The sequence below is a fragment of the Euleptes europaea genome, chromosome 9 (genome assembly GCF_029931775.1).
Source record: "Euleptes europaea isolate rEulEur1 chromosome 9, rEulEur1.hap1, whole genome shotgun sequence".
Classification (NCBI taxonomy): domain Eukaryota; kingdom Metazoa; phylum Chordata; class Lepidosauria; order Squamata; family Sphaerodactylidae; genus Euleptes; species Euleptes europaea.
Window position 1 is genome coordinate 12,675,087 of NC_079320.1, and position 16,624 is coordinate 12,691,710.

Here is a 16,624-nt window from a genome sequence, read left to right on the forward strand (position 1 = left end):
CCAAGCAACGGCTTGGGCGAGACCCCAGGCCCCGAGGTGACCGTGGCCGGGAACTCCGGCAAGGGGGTGGCGGGGGTCTCTCGGCCGCGGAACGCCGCAAGCGGTTCGAGGCCGGCGTCTGCCTGATCTGCGGGGGAAAGGGCCACTTTGCATCGCAATGCCCCTCTCGCTCAGGCCGTCCGACCCCCCCCCGCCAAACCCAGGCCGAGCCGACGAAACCGGCCGCCGACAGCCAGCCTCGCCGCAGAAGTGGACCACTGAGCCGGCGCTCCGGCGCACCCTCCGCTCTCCACGCGCGCCCCCAGGATGGGGCATCCGACTCTACGGTCCCATCGGGGTCCCGGATTACAAATACCGTCTTTGATTCGGACGGCTCCCCGGAAGCCACCACCCCGTCCCCCTCTTCCAGCGAGGAGGAAGAGTGGGAACAGCCGGCAAAAAACGCCGTCGGTCTGCTGTAGAGGGGGCTCCGCAGCAGACCGTCCCTATCGTTGTGCAAGGAGCTCCACCGATGGTAAGCGCCCAAGAGGACAATGTATTTGTGCGTGTTCATCTGTCCCTACCCAAAGGGGGTCCCCCGTTAGAGGTCCCCGCGTTGGTCGACTCGGGGTGTGCCCGCACCATGATAAATGAGGAAACTGCCAAGAAGTTGGGTGTCCGGCGCAAGCGGCTTCCGGGACCCCTCCGTTTTTCCCAAATGGACGGGAGTGACTTTAAACGGGGCCCTGTGACCCACAGAACTGCAGCCGTGATTATGTCCGTGGGGGAACATTGGGAACGGTTGTATTTCACCATCGCCCCTATTGTAACCCCTGTGGTGTTAGGGATGAACTGGTTAAGGGGACACAATCCCTCCATTGATTGGGTTAAACGGGTGCTTTCCTTCCCCGAAAACCCCTGTGGGTTGCATGACAAGGAACGGGTACTCAGAACTCCAGCCGCCGCACTGGTAGGGTCCCCCGCCCCAGTCTCTCCTCAATTACCCTCTGAGTACTCGCAGTTTACTGATGTTTTCGATGTTAGAGAGTGCGACGAACTGCCTCCCCACAGAGAAACGGACTGTGCCATCGAGATTGTAGGGGAAGGCAAACTGTCTAAGGGAAAGGTTTACCCCATGAGCCCTAGTGAAAAGACTGTATTGCGAGACTATCTGGATGTCAATCTGGCGAGGGGTTTCATACGCCCCTCCAAGGCTCCTTATTCAGCCCCAGCTTTCTTTGTAAAGAAAAAGACGGGAGATTTAAGACTGTGTATTGACTTTCGCAGACTGAACGCAGTCACCCAGTCTAATGCTTACCCCCTCCCTCTTATTCCTGACCTTCTAGCACAATTAAAGGAGGGCCGAATCTTCACCAAACTGGACTTGGTAGAAGCCTACCACCGCATTCGCATCAAAGAAGGAGACGAACCCAAAACGGCCTTTTCCAGTTGTTTTGGGATGTTTGAGTACCTGGTCATGCCGTTCGGACTTTCGGGGGCTCCGAGTGTCTTTATGCAATTAATTAATGAAGTTTTGCATGATTTACTGTTTCGGGGGGTGGTGGTATTTCTCGATGACATTCTTATTTACTCTGAGACCATGGAAGAACATGTGCGCCTAGTGCGAGAAGTGCTCCAGCGGCTGCGGGAGCACAAACTGTATGCTAAGGTGTCCAAGTGTGAATTCCACCAACCTTCTATTACATTTCTGGGGTATGTGATTTCCCACCAAGGGTTGGAAATGGACCCCGCCAAGGTCCAGGCAGTGCGGGACTGGGAAACCCCCACTACCCGCCGCCAACTTCAACAGTTTTTGGGGTTTGCCAACTTTTACCGGAATTTCATTCCCAACTTTGCCCAAGTTGCGCTTCCCCTCACTGCCCTGTTGCGTACCAAGGACAGGGGGGCTAGCGCCGCACTCCCCTCAGCCCGGCTGCAATGGTCTCCCCAGTGCCAGCAAGCTTTTGAACGTTTAAAGCTACTTTTTTCATCCGAACCCGTTTTGGCTCACCCGGATTGCACCAAGCCCTTCGTGGTGCAGGTGGATGCCTCGGATGTAGCCATGGGCGGGGCCCTATTGCAGAGGGATGAGGGGGGACGGTTGAGGCCGTGCGCCTACTTCTCCAAGAAGTTTTCCCAGTCCGAAATCAACTGGGCCATTTGGGAGAAGGAGGCAGCAGCGGTCAAACATGCCCTTACCATATGGAGACACTTCTTGGAGGGGGCCGAGCTGCCGTTCGAAGTGTGCACAGATCACAAGAATCTTGAGGCTCTCAAGGGAGCTAGAAAACTCAATGCCAAACAAATTCGGTGGGCCCAATTTTTTGCAAAATTCCGGTTCACCCTCAAACATGTCCCTGGCAAAGAAAATGCCCTAGCTGATGCTTTGTCACGACTTCCCCAGTATCGCAACGATTTCGATCGCCCCGTCGACTCCCTGTTCACTCCCGAACAGCGAGGGGAGGTCCCTGGCTTGGCCGTCACCACCCGATCCCAAGCCCGCCAACCGGAGACCCCCCCTACGCTCAAAGGTATCCCGGAAGCATTCCAACAGCGACTCCGGGACGCCTCCTTACAGGAGGAGGAGCACCATCTCCTCCCCACTGGCTTGGAACGAACCAACACTTGGTGGGTGCAAGGGGGGAAACTATATGTCCCATCTTCCCTTCGCAAAGAAGTATTGGGACTTGTACATGGGGCCAGGCTAGCGGGTCATTTTGGTTTCATAAAAACGCTTCACCTGGTTCGAAGGCAATTCTGGTGGCCCGGTATGAGATCTGATGTAGAGTTGTATGTGCGCAGCTGCCCCACCTGCGCCACAGCCAAGAAACGGATGGGAAAACCCCCGGGGCTTCTCAAACCGCTTGAGAACCCCTCCCGTCCCTGGGAAGTCATCGCCATGGATTTTATCACCGACCTACCTCCAAGTCGGGGGAAAACGGTTCTCTGGGTTATCACAGACCTCTTTTCCAAACAGGTTCATTTCGTTCCATGTGCAGGTCTTCCTTCAGCCCAGGGCTTAGCTAAACTGTTCATCACGCACGTCCTCAGGCTACACTCGATCCCGAGGAAGGTCCTCTCCGACCGGGGGGTCCAGTTTGTTGCCAAATTCTGGCGGGCTTTCCTAAAGTTAATGGGAGTGGAGGAACAGGGCCTTTCTTCCGCCTATCACCCCCAAACGGATGGTCAAACGGAACGAGTAAATGCGGTAGTAGAATGTTATTTGCGTTGCTATGTAAATTTCCACCAGGACGACTGGGTCGACCTGCTGCCATTTGCCGAATATGCGTACAACAATGCGCCTCATTCCTCTACCGGCTTTAGTCCCTTCCAAGTTATATACGGGACGGATTTTGGCCCTTTCGGTTCTGCCCCCGTCTCGCCAGAGCTCCAGTCTACCCCTGATCTTCAGGAGTGGATTCAGGTGGTTAAATCCACCTGGCCATGGTTGCTCAAAAATCTGGAAAGGGCAAAAAGCAAGTACAAGGAACAAGCAGACAAACACCGGTCTCCGGGATGGGAACTCAAGGTGGGGGAGCAAGTCTATCTGTCCACCAAAAACCTCCGCTCTCTTCGCCCCTGCAAAAAACTGAGCGACCGTTATGTAGGACCTTTCCCCATTACCAGAGTAATCAACGAGGTTACCGTGGAACTGAGTCTCCCTAAGACTCTCAAGGGAGTTCATCCAGTCTTCCATATAAGCCTCCTCAAACCTTATGTAGCAGCTCCCCAGTTCCACCCCCCTCCCGCTCATGAGATTCCTACCGTAGTAGGAGGGGATACCCATTTGGAAATATCCAAGGTTTTAGATTCCAAATGGAAGAAAGGGAAACTGTTTTACTTTGTTCGCTGGAAAAACCTTGGCTCCGCTCATGACGAATGGGTGGCCGCACCCCACATGGCAGCTCCTCGCTTGGTCCGAGAATTCCACCTCGCTTATCCCGATAAGCCTCGTCCTCTCGGAGGGGGGCCTTAAGGGGGGCAGAATGTGAGGGTCTCTGTCTTTGTGTCTCTGCTTTCCATCACCTGCGGTGTTATCAGTGAACTCGTAAAAGCAGTTCACACCTTCTGGTCTCAGGCGCCAGGCCTGATGGCCCATGTATCTTCCCCCCCGCTGTTCTTCCTGCCAGTACTCCCTCAGGCCGGTGCGGCCTTGGAAGTGTGATAGCCGCACCAGACTTCCTGGGATCCGTCTGATGTTTTGTATTATGCCAAGCTTGTAACTTCCCATAACAATAAGTGTGAACCCCAGTGCCCCAGTGCCCTGGAGTCAATATATTCTGTAAACCCGTATAGCCCCTCACTTGCAACTTTCTACCTGTGCCTGTCTCATCTCCTGAAGGCTTCAATAAATCTATTGTTTCTGTATCAACGTCTGAGCAACTGATTTGGAGAAGCAAACTCAGAGAGGGGGATCTCTCACACCTACACATGAAGCGCTGGGTGACCTTGGACAAGTTACTGCTCTGTTAGAGCTCTCTCAGCCCCACCTACCTCACAGGGTGCCTGTTGTGGGGAGGGGAAGGGAAGGGGATTGTAAGCCAGTTTGAGTCTCCCTTAAGTGGTAGAGAAAGTTGGCATATAAAGCCAATTCTTCTTCTTCTTCTAATGGTGCAGTTGGGCCAATGGAGTCTGAACATAATTGGGAGCAATATGGGCACAGTGTCCTTTAGAAGCACACCATTCCTGCTTCCAAAGTTATTTCTCTACATCAGTTTTACTGCTCCAATTGGTAGCATCAGAAGGTGGCTAGGGTTGCCAACTCTGCGTTGGGAAAGACCTGGAGATTTTAGAGGTGGAGCCTAGGGAAGGAGGCGTTTGGGGAGGGATGGGACCTTAGTGGGGTATAATGCCATAGAGTCCTCCCTCCAATCAGCCATTTTATCCAGGGGAACTGATCTCTTTCACCTGGAGATCAGTTGTAATTCCATGAGATCTCCTGGCCCCACCTGGAGGTGGCAACCCCAGAAGGTGTGGATTCTTCAGTGGAGATTTGGGTTTCTATTTTTAAAACTTTCAAGTTTCTGACTTCAGTGAATGAGAGGAAAAAATGAGCAGCGTATTCCTAGACAGCCCTTTCCTAGAAAAGGATCCAAAGAATTAACAACAACAAAAGTCTATGGAGAGATTCCACAGTACTAGCCTAATGAGATATTCATTGCAAAACAAATAGTCAGGTAATAATGCATGAAACACTAATGAGAATGATATTAGACATGACACTTGCACAGTATTTGACAGATGATGAAATTAAGCAGTTATATTCAAGTTCCATCAAGGGGTGATTTTGAGCCGATATACTAAAGTAATGCAGAAATATTTTACATTACTCCAAGGGACTGTGTGTACTATGGGACTACTAGGCACTGCACAAATAGTACAAAGAGACTATAATCCCCAGACACACTATAAATCAATTGTCAAAGAGGGAGTATGGCATAGCTTCTACTGTGCCATAACAGTAATGTGGAAGACAACCACGAGCCATCTATTACAGGAAAACAGATGTCACCCGACTGGCTCTGGCAACTAATGCGATCTTGGGGTGTATCGACAGAGGCATAACATCCAAATCGCAAGATGTCCTAGTTCCGTTGTACACTGCATTGGTCAGGTTGTACCTGGAGTACTGTGTGCAGTTCTGGAGGCGTCCCTTCAAAAAGGATGTAGACAGAATGGAGCGGATGCAGAGAACAGCAACGAGGATGATCAGGGGCCTGGAGACCGAGCCCTACAAGGAAAGGCTGAGGGACTTGGAAATGTCCAGTCTAGAAAAGAGGAGGTTGAGGGGGGACATGACTGCTCTCTTTAAGTATTTTAAAAGGCTGTCACTTAGAGGAGGGCAGGGAGCTGTTCCTGCTGGCAGCAGAAGATAGGACTCGCAATAATGGGTTTAAATTACGGGGGGAAAGGTACCATCTGGATATTAGGTGGGAAATTTTTATAGTGAGAGTAGTTCAGCAGTGGAATCAGCTACCTAGGGAGGTGGTGAGCTCCCCCTCACTAGCAGTCTTTAAGCAGCGGCTGGACAAACACTTGTCAGGGATGCTCGAGACTGATCCTGCATTGAGCAGGGGGCTGGACTAGACGGTTTATATGGCCCCTTCTATCTCTATGATTCTATTATTCTAACTTATTTTATTTATTTAGTACTATTTAGTACTATTTAAAACTATTTAAAACATTTTTATGCCTCCTTTCCACCCGATCAGCATCCCCAGGGCAGTGAACATATAAACATTAAAACACATGAACAATTTAAAATAATTATACAATAATGCAATAAAAAACACATAAACAAACACCACCAGAATCAGGGAGGAGGGCTAATAACCATTACTGGGGGTATGCCAAACAAAACAAAAAATTCTTCACCCTCTCCCATCTTGTTCACCCCCCCCCCCCATTACCTTTCCCAGTCCTCACTAGACATCTGCTCCACTGCCTTTGGTACCCCCTCTCTGCTTCCGTGAAGGAGGGGAAGGAAGGGAGCAACTTGCCCAAGGTGACAAACATTAAGAGGAAGGATTGTGGGGAGGGAAATTCTGAGATTTAGGGATGTTCTCAGACCAGGGTGTCCATGGGGATGCTAACTGGCCGGAAGAAAAATGTCCCATCCCTTTAACAGAAGCTTAATGTGGGCAGATGAAGATTTTCAAGGCACGGAGGTAAATAATATCAAGGACAGTTTTCTACCACCTATTAGCAGCGCGGCCTGTTTTTGACAGCAGTCTGGGATGTTGGTCGTCGGGTGCCAAATTAGCATGTTTTATTCTAATGACTAGGGTTGCCATGTCCCTCTTCGTCACCGGCGGGAGATTTTTGGGGTGGAGCCTGAGGAGGGCGGGGTTTGGGGAGGGGAGGGACTTCAATGCCATAGAGTTCAATTGCCAAAGAGGCCATTTTTCTCCATGTGATCTGATCTCTATCGGCTGGAGATCAGTTGTATTAGCAGGAGATCTCCTGCTACTACCTGGCAGTTGGCAACCCTACTAATGACAGAGCCAGGATACTATTTTACAAATCTATTGATAGATTGCTTATTGAATGTTGTGAGCCGCCCTACGTCCCGTTGACCCAGGGGAGGAGCAGCAGGGTATAAGTTTAAAATAAATAAATAAAAATATCATAACATCTCATTAAGCCTCTATTAAAGGGAAGGGATTCTTTTTTCTTTCCATGTTGTTGACAACCCTAACATTTCCCTTGCAAGCGTGGTATTTTGGATACCAAATCCCTGACGCTTTGAAGGCAAGGGTACGTGCCAAACGACAGTCCACAAAGGCACCCTTTTAGGAGATTCTTGACGTCCACAATTCTTCTGTTATCCCAGTCTAACTATATCCTAGCCATTAAGCAGCTAAATTCAATTTGAAATCTTGTTTCTTATAATTTTATTTTTCGGGGGGAAATTTGAAAAGAAAAAGGAAAGGAGAGGGGGAAAATTAGGAAAAGATAAAAAAAAGAATGATATACATTCAAAATTTCTTCTTCTTCTTTCCTTCCTTGGCACCCAGAATATGTTGTGGCAAACTCAGTAATACATTAAAACCTGCCTATTAAAATAATATCGGATGTTTTCTACACTTCTTGTCCGGTCTTCTTTTCTTCTCTTCATTTCTTCTCTTTTCAACGCACAAACTCAGTTATAACCCAAGCTGAGTTGTGATAAACATAATAACACGGTAAGACATATGATAGATAGATAGATAGATAGATAGATAGATAGATAGATAGATAGATAGATAGATAGATAGATAGATAGATAGAGAGATAGAGAGATAGAGAGATAGAGAGATAGAGAGAGAGATAGAGAGATAGAGAGATAGATAGAGAGATAGAGAGATAGATAGATAGAGAGATAGATAGAGAGATAGATAGAGAGATAGAGAGATAGAGAGATGATGGATGGATATGGATAGAGAGATAGAGAGATGATAGATAGATAGATAGATAGATAGATAGATAGATAGATAGATAGATAGATAGATAGATAGATAGATAGATAGATAGATAGATAGATAGATGATAGATGACTGATAGATAGATAGATAGATAGATAGATAGATAGATAGATAGATAATTGCAAGTGGATATTTACAATATGGTTTAAGACTATAAGCTCTAATATCATTTTAAGATAAACACAGTGAAATCCATAATATTGATAGAACATCTTCAGCTTAGTTTGAGATCTAAGGAAAAGCTCTCTATCAGCTTCAACAGAAAACCTGTGAGGTGTTCCTGTACTTGGAAGCATTCAGAACAGTGGCTCCCAAACTTTTCGGGCCACCGCCCCCTTGGTTCCACAAACTCAACCCCAGCGCCCCCCGACCCTACCCTATAACAAGCATTATTCAAAATAGAGGTTTGCACGACTCGCTAAAAAAGATAAGAACGATAACATTTCAAAACAGTAACCATTAATTGCACACCTGTTCAAAATCAAATTAAAACCTTTTAGTTGAAAATTTATTCGACAAAACGGATGGACTTTAGCCGGTGGTACCAGCTCTTCAAAGTCTGGGGGGGGGGGGATTCTGATAGTTTCCACCCAGTTTGCCAGCCCGGTGCGTGATCGATTGCAAATTAGGTTGAAAGGGCCCCACCTCTAGCACCCCCCTTGCGCCTCTTAGTGTCCCCCTAGGTAACCCCACTGCCCACATTGGGAACCACTGATTCAGAAGAAAAGCAACAAGAACGCGGGGCCTACTCAAGAGCAGGAACCCCTAGGCCCCAAGCCCATGCGGAGGAATGTTCGCCTCCAGCCATAGCTCTTCCGGAAAGTTCTGCCGCCTCGGCCTTCGGTCCCATCCTCCTCCTGCCGCCGCCGCAGCAACCAACTAGCACAGGTAAAAACACAGGTGTCTCTTTTTAGCAGCGTTTTTAACTGCAATACAGCTCCGTGGGCCTGGCAGCCAAAGCAGAGTTTGCCTTCCTTAATAGCGCTTGCCATCTTCCTTCCTCGCTTCAGGCCTGGCTCCCCCTGCAGAGATGCTTTCTTTCTGCAATGGCCACGCTATCCTTGTTTCGAGGCTCGGCCTTAAAGGCGTTCCCACTTGGGATGATGGCGGGGTAGAGTGGCCAGCCACCAGGTAATCGCGGGAGATCTCCCGCTATTGCCACTGATCTCCAGCCGATAGAGATCGGTTCCCCTGGAGAAAATGACCGCTTTGGCCATTGGACTCTATGGCGTTGAAATACCCCCCCCTCCCCACACCCTGCCCTCTTTGGGCTCTGCCCCAAAAACCTCCTGCCGGTGGCAAAGAGGGACCTGGAAACCTTAAGGTGGAGGCTGGAGATACCCCGCTATTACAAGTGATCTCCAGGCGACAGAGATCAGTTCCCCTGGAGAAAACGGCCACTTTGGCAATTGGACTCTATGGCACTCAACCCCATTGAAGTCCCTTCCCTAGGGTTGCCAGGTCCCTCTTCGCGTTTTGGGGCGGAGCCTGAGGAGGGCAGGGTTTGGGGAGAGGAGGGACTTCAACGCCATAGAGCCCAATGGCCAAAGCGGCCTTTTTCTCCAGGTGAACTGATCACTATCGGCTGGAGATCAGTTGTAATAGCAGGAGATCTTCAGCCACTACCTGGAGGTTTGCAACACTACTACACCCCCAAAATCTCCAGGTGTTTCCAGTCCGGAGCTGGCAACCCTAATTCCCACCCACTGGCCTGGGGGCGGGGAGGGAATAGCCTGTTTCACCCAGCCGTGCCTGGATGGCCGTGCAACTGAGCAGGGCTGCCAGAATTTTACAAAGCTTTGCCCACTGCTCTTTTCCCAGGCTTCCCACCAAAGAATTGGCCCTTTTATCTCCTTCCTCAGAATAGATCACGATGGGTAGCCTAGTTAGTCTGTCTGTAGCAGTAGAAAAGGGCAAGAGTCCAGTAGCACCTTAAAGACTAACAAAATTTCCTGGCAGGGTATAAGCTTTCGTGGGCCAAAGCTCGCTTCTTCAGATACAGCTAGAATGTGAGTCCATCTATTCTTAAGTAGAGAGTAGTGAATTATAGACACACTTCCTCGGCATGATAGGGTTGCCAACTTCCAGGTCGATGAAGAAGAGTTGGTTTTTATATGACGGCTTTCTCTGCCACTTAAGGAAGAATCAAACCGGCTTACAATCACCTTCCCTTCCCCTCCCCACAACAGACCCACACACACATAATGACACAGCCGTGCAGGGTCAGAATCAACGTTTCTATCTATGCTGATTGCAACAAATGCTTGCAAATGTCACACCTTTTCACATGCAGATTCCAGAAGGCAGTAACAATTTTCAGACTAATTTAGCATAAAAATCTGTTTTTTACTCCTAATTTTCAAACAGGTAGAGAGGGTCGCGCCTCCTTTATCATACGATACAGATTTTTAAATTCTTTTAAAGCAGTTGTCTGGGGAGAGGGAGAAAGCAATAAAACTTCTGTTCCGATAAATCAGCAGACGTCCACCATTGTTCCTGAAAAACCACACTACCTATTTCACAGCACTCCGCAGCGTAATTCTGCCACCAAGTGGGCATAGCATAATAAAGGTAAAGGTCCCCTGTGCAAGCACCGGGTCATTCCTGACCCATGGGGAGACGTCACATCCCGACGTTTATGAGGCAGACTTTGTTTACGGGGTGGTTTGCCAGTGCCTTCCCCAGTCATCTTCCCTTTACCCCCAGCAAGCTGGGTCCTCATTTCACCGACCTCGGAAGGATGGAAGGCTGAGTCAACCTTGAGCCGGCTACCTGAAACCGACTTCCATCGGTACAGGCTAAAAACCCCACAACATAAATCCTTTGGAGAACGATTCCAAAATGGTCCATCAAGGTAGTGTTTACTTATCATAGTGCATGATTTAATAACCCATCAAAGGCGAAACAATGGTGCGGCAGCTCTTGTCGCCGATAACATTGGAAAATCTTCACAGTGCCAGTAAAATGTGAGGGGGAAATTAGGACAAAAATGCCAAGCTACACCTCAGCTGTTAATTAGGGTTGCCAACCTCAAGGTGGGGCCTGGAGATCTCCAGGAATGCCAACTGATCTCCAGACAACAAAGATCAGGTCCTGTGGAGAAAATAGCTGCTAGGGGGGTACTCTATGGCATTAGACCCCACTGAGCAGGGTGTTAACTTGGAGAGGGGCCGTGGCTCAGTGGTAGAGCATCTGCTTGGCATGCAGAAGGTCCCAGGTTCAATCTCCAGCTTCTCCAGTTAAAGGGACTAGGCAAGTAGGTGATGTGAAAGACAGCCTGAGACCCTGGAGAGCTGCTGCCGGTCTGAGTAGACAATACTGACTTGGATGGACCAAGGGTCTGATTCAGTATAAGGCAGCTTCATGGGTTCATATGTGTTCTTGCAAAGCCATTCGAAGCAACCGATAAGCTGTTTCTGTGTTGCAGCATGTACTGCAATGGCGCTGTCTCAGACTTTGGACTTCACTGGTAGCCCGTTTGCCAAAAAAGGTTCATCACCAATGCCCCAGGGACTAAACTGACTACCTGACGGTTGACTAAACTGTTTAAGGCACCCCACATCCTCCTCTAGCAGCCTTTCAGTATGGGTGTACTGGTTAAGAGCGGTGGTTTGGAGTGGTGGACTCTGATCTGGAGAACCGGATTTGATTCCCCACTCCTCCACATGAGCAGTGGAGGCTAATCTGGTGAACTGGATTTGTTTCCCCACTCCTACACATGAAGCCAGCTGGATGACCTTGGGCTAGTCACAGCTCTCTTAGAGCTCTCACAGCCCCACCTACCTCACAGGGTGTCTCTTGTGGGGAGGGGAAGGGAAGGTGATTATAAGCCGATTTGATTCTTAAGTCGGCATATAAAAACCAACTCTTCTTCTTCCTCTTCCAGGGATAGACTATGCATACTACTGGAAATGACTCCAGAAATCATATACAATTGTATTGTATAGTAGGGGAACTCACCAGGTTGGCCACTGTGTGAACAGACTGCTGGACTTGATGGGCCTGGGTCTGATCCAGCAGGGCTTTTCTTATGTTCTTATGTTCTTAAGAAGTGCCAAGGCAGACAGCAGACTCTGCAAAAATGAATGCATGATCCTTCCAGGCTGTCTAAACAATACATCCCCCAAATTAATCTGGAATTAATTCTTGCTGTAAAAGGAGCACAGCATAATTAAATCCAACCAGGTGCTAATTTACCCATGCATAGATTTTTAAGTTATTTCTGATCTTGCACTACCACAGCTATATCACAGTTCCACTAAGACGTCTCCGGGTCTCCTCCTTTTATCCCAAAAGGGTGTTTTGGTCAGAAAGGCATGATGAAAAACATATCGTAAATAAAAGAGGTTAAAAAGATGAGGGTACTCCCTTCATGCTGACATTTAAGGAGGAGTTATTCTGATTGCCCCTCCCGTGAAAAGAGGTCTGCATATCTGCAGCAGAAAAGAGGATAATACACACAGTCCTAAGTACTATTGCAATATTAACAAAAACTCAGTTGAGTTAGAAAGCAAGAATCTTTCTTAAGGCAAATGCTGCCACCCTGTGATTGATGAAGAAATGTGCATGCGGAAAATAAAAATTTACAAAAGGGAGTTCCTTGCCAGCAGCTCTTTAAAAGAACCCTCCCGAAAAAGAACAGACCTATACAGAGAGGCTTCAGTTGCCTTTGAGCATCTCTTGTGCCATTTCTGTGAAAGTCTCAATTTTCTTAATGTGTAAGGGAGACATATGTGATGTGAATTCTGGCTGTAATGAGTTCTATAAAGTTGCATCATTTTATGGATGCAATGTATAATAAACTATTACCTGGTGTTAGTGCTAAATTCTGAGCTGCTTTGACTTTTGGGAAGGATGGGGTACAAATGAAATGAAAACTGATTAGAAGAAGAAGAGTTGGTTTTTAGATGCCGACTTTCTCTACCACTTAAGGAAGAATCAAACCGGCTTACAATCACCGTCCCTTCCCCTCCCAACAGACACCCTGTGAGGTAGGTGGGGCTGAGATAGCTCTAAGAGAGCTGTGACTAGCCCAAGGTCACCCAGCTGGCTTCATGTGGAGGAGTGGGGAAACCCACCCAGTTCTCCAGATTAGCGTCCACCACTCATGTGGAGGAGTGGGGAATCAAAATGTCCACAGAGGAAGTAGCAGCTCTGTGGAGTTCTAGGGAAACAACTGGATGATTAACAGCTCTGTGTGGGTTTGTGCATGTAGTAGTCAGAGGAAGATCTGGGAGAACCCTAGTTCAAATCCCCACTCCACCATAAAGTTCTCTGGGTGACTTTGGGCCAGTCACCAGTTTCCACCTAACCTACCTCAGAGAGTTGCAGGTGAAAGAGATCAGGTACACAAAGAGCCCAAGAGGTAGGGTTCCCAACCTCCAGGTACTAGCTGGAGATCTCCTGCTATTACAACTGATCTCCAGCTGATAGAGAGCAGTTCACCCAGAGAAAATGGCTGCTTTGGCAATTGGACTCTATGGCATTGAAGTCCCTCCTCTTCCCAAACTCCCCCCTACTCAGGCTCTGCCCCAAAAATCTCCCGCCGGTGGCAAAGAGGGACCTGGCAACCCTACCAAGAGGGGCTTAAAGTACCTTTAATAACAGCTGGATCTGCAAGAATTATCAGGTGATGCTTATCTCCATACTATGAAAAGCTTCCGGACCTATTTCTACATGTTAAACCTCTGTTAAAGGACCTCTGAGTTCATAACAACCCTGTAAGGTAGATTCACCTGAGAGACCAGCCAGACTTCAAGTTGAGATCTGAACTCAGGGTTGAATAATCCTAATCTGTCACTTCAACCACTCACCACACTGGCGTTCCAATAGCCTTCCGATTTGTTCTGCCTTACAGTTTTACAACTATACTTCATACACTTTAAGTGTCAGACTAGTATCTGGGAGACCCAGATTCAAATCCCCACTAGTGCCATGGAAGCTCGCTGGGTGATCTTGGGCTAGTCACTCTTTCTCAGCCTAACCTACCTCACAGGGTTGTTGTGAGGATAAAATGGAGGAGAGGAGATTGATGTAAACCACTTCGGGTCCCTATTGGGGAGAAAGGTGCGAATGTAAATGAATTAAATTAAAATATAGATACATACATATACATTTTATTCAAGTGGTTTTATTTTGGTAGATTATCAGAATGGTTTTATTGTTGTAAGGGGCCTCAAATAACAACGCCACTCAATTGTGCAAAATAAAGATATTTTAAACAAGCTAAAGAGCCTAACCAAAGAGGCTTGAGGCAGACAACACACTATTTATGTTAACATCTGATCATTTAAATGCAGAGTTGGGGAGAAGGCAAAGAAAGATATTTGCAATGCAAATTGCCAATACTGATTTTGTATTTGGATTATAAAACCCATTGAAGCAAAGCCCATGTTAACTCCTTGTAAGGGAAAAGCCTTTAGTTACCATATAAACGGTGCGAATGGAATAACATACAATCTCTTGGTGATGTTAATTTGTTTTTTAAAAGGTGCCAAACTAAGCTGCATTCCTAGTGGTTGTGTTAAATTTCCTTTTACCCAGTTTGTGGGGGGTGGGTGTCCCTCTTTTTAAAACTGTTTTTATGGTTTGCTTCTAGCCTGCCTGTTTTGGGGATATCATTTTAGGCTGTTGAATGTAGTTTTTATTCTCCTTTTATTCCTCCAGCTTGTTTTAACTTATGTTGTTCTTATGATTTTATTGTATTGGTTTTAGTTTGTGAATCACCTGTGGAAGAGAATAGTTTATAGAGGGAAAGTGAGGGAAAGTAAAGAGACTTGCTGTGGTGTCCTCCTCAAATATCCCCACAGCGTCAGCTCCCTAGGCCAAGAGACTGGGACAGGATAAAAGCCGGAACAGCCTGGAACCGGTGTTAAACAAATAATAGTACCACAAAAAAATGTGGTGTGCCAAAGACACTCCAGAACAATATTTAAAAATAAAAATGCAGAAAGGGCATGCATGGGGAGGGGCTGTGGCTCAGTGGTAGAGCATCTGCTTGGCATGCAGAAGGTCCCAGGTTCAATCCCTGCTGGCATCTCCAGTTAAAAGGACCAGGTAGGAGGTGACATGAAAGACCTCTCTCTGCTTGAGACCCTGGAGAGCCACTGCCAGTCTGAGTAGACAATATTAACTTCAATGGACCAAGAGTCTGATTCAGTATTAGGCAGCCTCGTGTGTTCATGTGTTCATTTATTAACCCTTTCCAGGCCGAAATGCCTCTGGAATACCACGGAGTGGCCTGGAACAAGCATTAAACAAATAATAGTACTGCAAAAAAACAGTTGTGTGCATTATAGGGTTGCCAACCTCCAGGTGGTGGCTGGAGATCACCCACTATTACAACTGAGCTTAGGGATGCCAACCTCCAGGTACTGTACTGTTAGCTCCTGTACTGATTTTCTTATCCCCTGGATATTTGTACAAAGGTGTCTTTTTTCCTCCTCAACCTCCAGGTACTAGATGGAGATCTCTTGCTATTACAACTGATCTCCAGCCAACAGAGATCAGTTCACCTGGAGAAAATGGCTACTTTGGCAATTGGACTCTATGGCATTGAAGTCCCTCCCCTCCCCAAACCCTGCCCTCCTCAGGCCCTGCTCCAAAAACCTCCCACTGGTGGCGAAGAGGGACTTGGCAACCCTAACTGAGCTCCAGCCAACAGAGGCCAGTTCACCTGAAGAAAATGGCCACTTTGGAAGGTAGACTCTATGGCATTATACCCCATTTAAGTCCCTCCCCAAACCCCACCGAACTCAGGCTCCACTGCCAAAATCTCCAGGTGTTTCCCAAATTGGAGCTGGCAACCCTATTTCTGTACTTTGTTCCTGCTTAGCTGTCATACTTTTGATGGTTCCAGGCCCTGCAGACAGAAAAACAAAGAAAGGATTTTTCCATGTAAAACAGTACATATTCCAGGTTTTGATTATGATTATGGGTTGCTTATTGAAATTAGGGTTGCCAGGTCCCTCTTTACCATGGGCGGGAGGTTTTGGGGGCAGAGCCTGAGGAGGGCAGGGTTTGGGGAGGGGAGGGACTTCAATGCCATAGAGTCCAATGGCCAAAGTGGTCATTTTTTCCAGGTGAACTGATCTCTATTGGCTGGAGATCAGTTGTAGTAGCAGGAGATCTCCAGCTACTACCTGGAGGTTGGCATCCCTAATTGAAATTAATGGCAACCTGATGCCTTCACGTTTTTCTTTTTTCATATTTACAAGACAGGCGACAGTAACAGTGGTATTTCAAGCAGGTTTGGTTTAGTTTTGTTAGCATAGTGCATGTTTTCCAGAGGTGTTATCAAAATACAGAGTAAGCAATATTAAATCAACTTGAATGTAATGGTGGTTCATAGCAATCATTGAGAGAAACTCATCGCCAGATCAGTCAGTCTGTGCTGTCTGGGATAAGATGACTGTCCACTCCATAAACTTGTAAATCTGGCTGTGTCAATATGATTGCTGTGGTAGAATCGTTTTGAGTTTAATATTTATATAGCTTATCCCACAAGACTAGTCACTGTAGTAAAACATTAACCAGGAGCTTAAGTAGTTCTTTTCCTCTGCGCCATTTGATTAAACAGATCTTCCAAAGAACTGAGCGATCAACATATTTTAAGTACTTTTATTCTACTCCTCGATCTTCTCACGCTGCTTTAGGTAAAACAATTTATTTCTCTATATAAG